Genomic DNA, 6,545 nt, shown 5'->3' with positions numbered 1-6,545 from the left:
AAAGGTGCGCCACATTGTTTAAATTTATATCCTGTTTTCCTTTTCCCTCCTCTCTCGCTCTTGCCACAGGGATCGGGAAAGGGGATATTTCGAAAGGATCCATCTCGGCGAAGGAAACGGGCCCCGAGCCCTCCTACTGATCAGGGGTTCGAAGGTTGCGCCCTGCGGGGTTCGGCAACCGCACAAGACCACTCGGGCTCCGAGCCCTTTACTGATCAGGGGATCGAAGGCTGGCCCCTCGGAAGGGTTCGACAGCCGCCCCAGAGCATGCAGAGTTAGGGATGACCCTGGGTACGTCCGTTACATGGCCGAGGCTTGGGCTATGCTCCTGAGGTACCCTAGGACATTTCTGAGACCAGCGGGAACAATTTGTAATGGAATCCCACCGGAGGGAGGCACCGAGCCCTCGGACCCTATCAAATGGGTCCGGGTCTAGCGAATCACCTGCAGGTACTTTTGGATCGCGCCTCTGGGCCACTAGCCGACCCTTATCGAACGGGGCTCGGGCATTCACTCGGCTTACCCGCTAGCAACTCACTGGAAACACCATGTTCAGCGCCCACCGAGGGTAACATGGCGCCTTCCCCCCCTCCTCCTTGTGGAAAGGCGACGAAGGGGCATACAATAAAAAGCCGAGACGGTCCTCGATCGTCCTCTCGCTCCGTGCAGAGGCTCGGAGGCAGCTCTCGCACCAGGCTATGGCCAAATTGTTGACCACGTCGACAAACCAGCTTAAAAACTCGGAGCCTGACCATGCACCAGGGCTGCGGCCAGGCCGCATGAGGGAACAACAAGGCCGACCAAGGAATCACAAAAAGAATTAAGACCTCAGAGGAGTCAAACCACTCCTCTGAGGCCTCGGGGGCTACACCCGACGGGTGCGCTCGCGCGCACCTATCAGAACAAAATATAACCAAGAAAGGCTGGTCCCCTTGCAAAAAATCCGGCAGAACCTCCAAGCGAGTACCTACACTCCCTTCGAGGCTCGGGGGCTACTGTCGGGTACCGTAATTAGGGGTACCTCCAACACTCCTAAACACGGCTGGAAAACATCTCCAGAACAAATCGTAAAGACTGATAAGCACGGTTCAAGTCAAGGCCTCGTCTACCAAGGGACGCGATCTCGTCTCGCCCGAGCCTGGCCTCGGGTAAGAACAGTAGTCCCGGACGGATTCACGCCTCGCCCGAGGGCCCCCTCAGGCAGTGGGCGCACCCCCGGCTCGCCTGAGGCCAAGCTCGGGCAAACTTTGTCGTACAGCAACCTCGGCCATATCGCCTTACCACCGACCGTATCGCATGCGCATTTAATGTGGGGATCACCGACATCTTATCCTGACACGCGTGCCTCAGTTGGCAAGGTCGAAATGACCGCAGTCACTTCGCCCCCTTTACTGACAGTTCTGACAGGAAAACAATACTATTCACCCCGTTCTGACTACTGTGCCAACCACCAGGGTAAAGCTAATGACAGTAAGTCACGACCTCCTCCGAGTTCAGCGTCGGGCGCAACAGGGAGCTCCGCCTCGCCCGACCTCAGGCCTCAGCCTCGGCCTCGGGAGAAGGTCTCCGCCTCGCTCGACCCCAGGCCTCGGCCTCGGCCATGGGAGAAGGTCTCCGCCTCGCCCGACCTCGGGCCTCGGCCTCAGCCTCGGCCTCGGGAGGAGTCACAACCTCGCCCGACCTCAGCCTCTGCCTCAGGAGAAATCTCCGCCTCGCCCGACCTCGGCCTCGGACCGACTACGCCACAGGGGATACATCATTACCCTACCCCTAGCTAGCTGCCTCAGGCTACGAAGGAACAAGACTGGTGTCCCATCTAGATTACTTCGGCCATAGGTAATGATGGTTCCCTGCATGCGTCCATGACATCGATTGTCCTCAACTCCCTACGAAGGCAAAGAAACATCAGCAGGACCCCGGGCCGCACCGTCAGCTACGCTTCTACAGGGCTCAAGCACTTCTCCGCCTGCCACATTAGCACATAGCTACACCCCCATATGTACAGCTGGATCATCTCCTTGTATCTATAAAAGGGGATGTTCAGGACCTTCCCAAAGAAGGAAGAAAGGGGGGACGTGAAGGAGGCCAATTCAGACGGCTCACTCCAAGGCCAAACCCCCTCTCTCTCGTGAAGCTTGTAACCCCTACTACGAGCACCCCGGTGCAAGATAATATAAGCCTCATCCTCCCTCTTGTGTTTCATCTTGCATCAACCCATCTGGGCAGGGACACGCAGCATCAAATTCACTAGTCGGTTGAGGGTCCTCGCGGGTCCAAAACGCCGACAGTTAGCATCCTTCTAATCACGCATGGTAACAAGAAATTATAACAAACAACACTTTATATCAAGAAACCTCATTTCACTTCTTACTCAATGTAGCAGCATGGATCAAGCAGTCTCATTAGCTGTGAGAAGAAGACGATTCGAATCGAGTTTTAACCTTGTAAAGTAAACCTAAACACACGACTAGTGGGGGCACTCCGTCCCCACACCCATCGATTCTCTAGCAACAGAACTAGGCCCACCGCTTTGGGTACAATGTGCCACTGACCCCGGACCTAGCCCAGACCCAGCCGTGTAGTGACCGCACTTGCACCCACCATATCTGGAATAGGAGACTCCATCTCAGGTTAAGTGAGGAGTAAAGTTTACGGGCATGTTCAATTAGGTACTATGCTTACCGATTTACCATATTTCTCGGCATGTGTTTAGTACTTTCAAACGCTTGACACATGGTACTACACATTAATCCTTATTCCATTTCCATTCCATAGACATGACATTCCCCATAAATATGTGTCCATGGACAAACATAGACCCATTATAAAGAGAAGTACAGTCAATTCCTGACCTCGCGCAAGTGCTAGAAAAATCACTTGACTTCTACCGAGGTCCTTATTAGCAAGCAGCTACTGGACCTAGCATACTAGTATTCAACTCAAGAAGGAACCTGAGTTCATGCATCTAAGGTTTCAAAAAAACTACACGTAGGTGTGCAATACAATCCTACAAACATAATTGCAGTAACATAGCATATATAACGGTTATGCATAAAACTGGGGATTGCCTGGAATCCAACACTAGTTAGTATTTGCTAGAGGGTATTCGCTTGGGAAGCATCTCCTATCTTGGTGTGTGTTCCCTCCGTCCATCTTCAAGGTGTCTGACGACTTCGTCTCGTGGTCAGCTCTACTCCACGTCCTTCATTTGCACGATCATCATCTCTTGGTCCTAAATGAAATGCATGATGCATATGTATGAATATGACAGAAAATAGCACAAGATACTCCAAGCCACACGGTAGCGAACTAGCTTAGTTACTAAATAGCAAAATACCATAAACGACCATACGCATGCGCTAGCTATCTAGGCATCATTGGCACACGAATTCAACATCGCTGAGAAAGACAACAAACACTACATATACTTAGCTAACGCAACATGACATCACAGGTATAAGTAGTTATCCAATTTGCTTCTAATTCTTTCATTAATTCTTCTATTATTTTAACTGGTTAAGTGCTTACACATTCACTACAACTTCTAAACATTATATAGATAAACTTGGTCTTAAAAGGAATATTTGTTCACACGTGTTCTAACAATTATACACAAGACTTTGATGCTTGCACACATCACAAGAACACATAGAAGGTGACGACCTATTCAACAGACATTCGTCGCACTATTCTAAAGATGTTAGTTATTTAGTAATATTCAGGATTAGCAGAATCAACAATAGAGTTTATTATTTTATTTTCTAACTTAATTTATCGACTACTTGACTACACTTGCTAAATTAAGGTTACTTTAAGCTAAACTACTTATTAGACCTCAACAGATTAATTTACTAACTTATTGAGACTTGAACCAAAATAAGGAAAACCTAACCAGATAGCACATCATACTAACAGTCCACTAATTAATATTTTAACCGTTCGGAGCACTAGAGCTACAAACATACAATTAACAAGCATATGTATTGCTTATATTCCTCATTAACGAGACCTAGATCACACATTATGAAATTACTAACACGTTATAAGTTTATACTTTTCTCGGTTACGGACTTACACCAAAAGACTAACAAGTATCAGGCTCACCATCTTAGGACACCTAAGCTAAGACTATGGATAACAATACTTTAACTAGCTCTCTAATTCACTTTACTAGGTTAACTTGCTTGACGCATCAACTAAATCAAAATCACATTTTCCTTGATCTTACACATAGAGCATTATCAGATGGCGTAAAACTCAACCAGATTGCGCTTTAACACCTATGGGCCTAAAGCACTTACATATATCTTTTATCATGTCGTTCTCTGATTTTAGCAGAAATAAATCAGAAATCAGCTTATCGACGCTACTCGCTTTAAATTAATTTTAGGCAACGTCAACTTTTGTCTATGGCATTCACCTGACTCATAAACATAGACAAGGTGATGACTACTACGACATGTCATCATTTTATCTCATCGACAAAATCACTTTTAACCACACTGACTGAACAAGTCGACTGTTCATATAAAATACTAGCATATGCTTCTTGCCACTAATTCAATTATAGTCACACAATGTGTACCATAATTAAATAACGTTGTGTATAATTTACATTTCAACCTAAGCTTTGACCATCAGCTATAAAACATGACTGCTCTCCAACTACTAATATATACCACCTTTCACCTTTCTAGATTACTTGCATAACATTCAACAACTTAATGCATCACAAGTTTTATTAACCTAACCGGCAAAGCACTAGCAGAGTTCGTAAAATTTCTGCGGCTATTATGGCAAGATATCGACTTCACCTCATACATAAAAATCATCATAAGCAATCTTACGGGACTTATTAGCTAACTCCTTAGAAACACTACACCCGTCTACCACACTACTTTTCGTCTAACCAATACACCACCTTTGCTTGCATATAACTCATCTAAACATACGTGACAAAAACATCCACCGAAATATTCTTCACATAACCTATAATTCGACCTATGGGATATCACACGATGCAACTATTAAAGCAAGCATCACTTTATCATAGAAGCAAAATTAACAAAACAACTCTAACCGAACATGTCAGCTAGCCTATTGAATACTAAACCTATTTCTCGCATAGCCACTACACCACCCTTCAATCTCATGCCTACACGCACTACGTCTAATTCCCTATTGCGAATAAAACTATATCACGACATACATCCCAACACTTCCATCAATGTCTAACACAACCATTAATATAAAGCACTTCGCCACACACGTCTAATAATATGTCTTCCACGTAAACGTGCATTTCCTAAACTACTCATCACAACAAATACAACTTGTCTTATTTTCTCCGATTCACCTACGTGCTTATGCTACTATTGTGCAAACGAGGAATTTCACCAACATCTTACACGTCACTAGATACCACATAACAAGAGCCAAAAAGAAATATCTCACCCATTTTCACTTACTTTCTTTGTCAAAAATCGCCATTCATACGCACGCAAGGTTTTGGTTAAACCTTGAGCTTGTAGTGTGACGAGCGACAATGTCGCATGGCGACACGAGTCACGAGCACGACGAGCGTGATGCGTAGGACGGCGAGCACAAGGCATAACTGCGCAGATGGGCGTGGTGCGCAACTAGCAGCGAGTGTGGTGCAGAGCAGCAACAAGGATGAGGTTCACTAGTAGAAAAGAGCTCTAAGCTGGTGGTATGCATAAATTTTCACTGGCAGTTTTAGTTACTGTGTGCTAGTAAAAATAAACATATAGGGCTAGCTTCAGGAACCGCTAGTGGAAACATATTTTCACTAGTGGTTCTCTTAACACAACCGCTAGTGAAAATTGAGTTATAAATACGCCAACTCCTGCCCGACAGGAGCTGTAGCTCGTAGCCAACTTTCATTGGAGGTGATTTTAGAGGTCCATATTTCACAAAATACAAGGGGGAGGTTTTGATCTTCATTTTTTGGAAGAAGGTTTCTAAGAAAGGTTGGTTTATGTTTCTCTTGCCAATTTTTGTTCATTCTAGCTCAATTTTAGCCACATTTTGGATCTAGGGTTTCACCACGTGAGAGAGAAGAGTATAGCTAGGTTATTTTCTCTATTTTCTCAAATTGGATGCTTGGCAGTTTCAGTTACTGCGTGCCAGTAAAAATAAACAGGTAGGGCCAGCTTTAGGAACCGCCAGTGGAAACATATTTTCACTAGCGGTTCTCTTAACACAACTGCTAGTGAAAATGAGTTATAAATACGCCAACTCCTCCCCGATAGCAGCTGTAGCTCACAACCAATTTTCATTGGAGGTGATTTTGGAGGTCCAGATTTCACAAAATACAAGGGGGAGGTTTTGATCTTCATTTTTCGGAAGAAGGTTTCTAAGAAAGGTTGGTTTATGTTTCTCTTGTCAATTTTTGTTCATTCTAGCTCGGTTTTAGCCACATTTTGGATCTAGGGTTTCACCATGTGAGAGAGAAGAGTATAGCTAGGTTATTTTCTCTATTTCCTCAAATGGGATGCTTAAGATGGTTAGATTTTGTCTATTCT

The sequence above is a fragment of the Zea mays genome, chromosome 6 (assembly GCF_902167145.1).
Source record: "Zea mays cultivar B73 chromosome 6, Zm-B73-REFERENCE-NAM-5.0, whole genome shotgun sequence".
Lineage (NCBI taxonomy): Eukaryota > Viridiplantae > Streptophyta > Magnoliopsida > Poales > Poaceae > Zea > Zea mays.
This window is presented reverse-complemented; position numbering follows the sequence as displayed.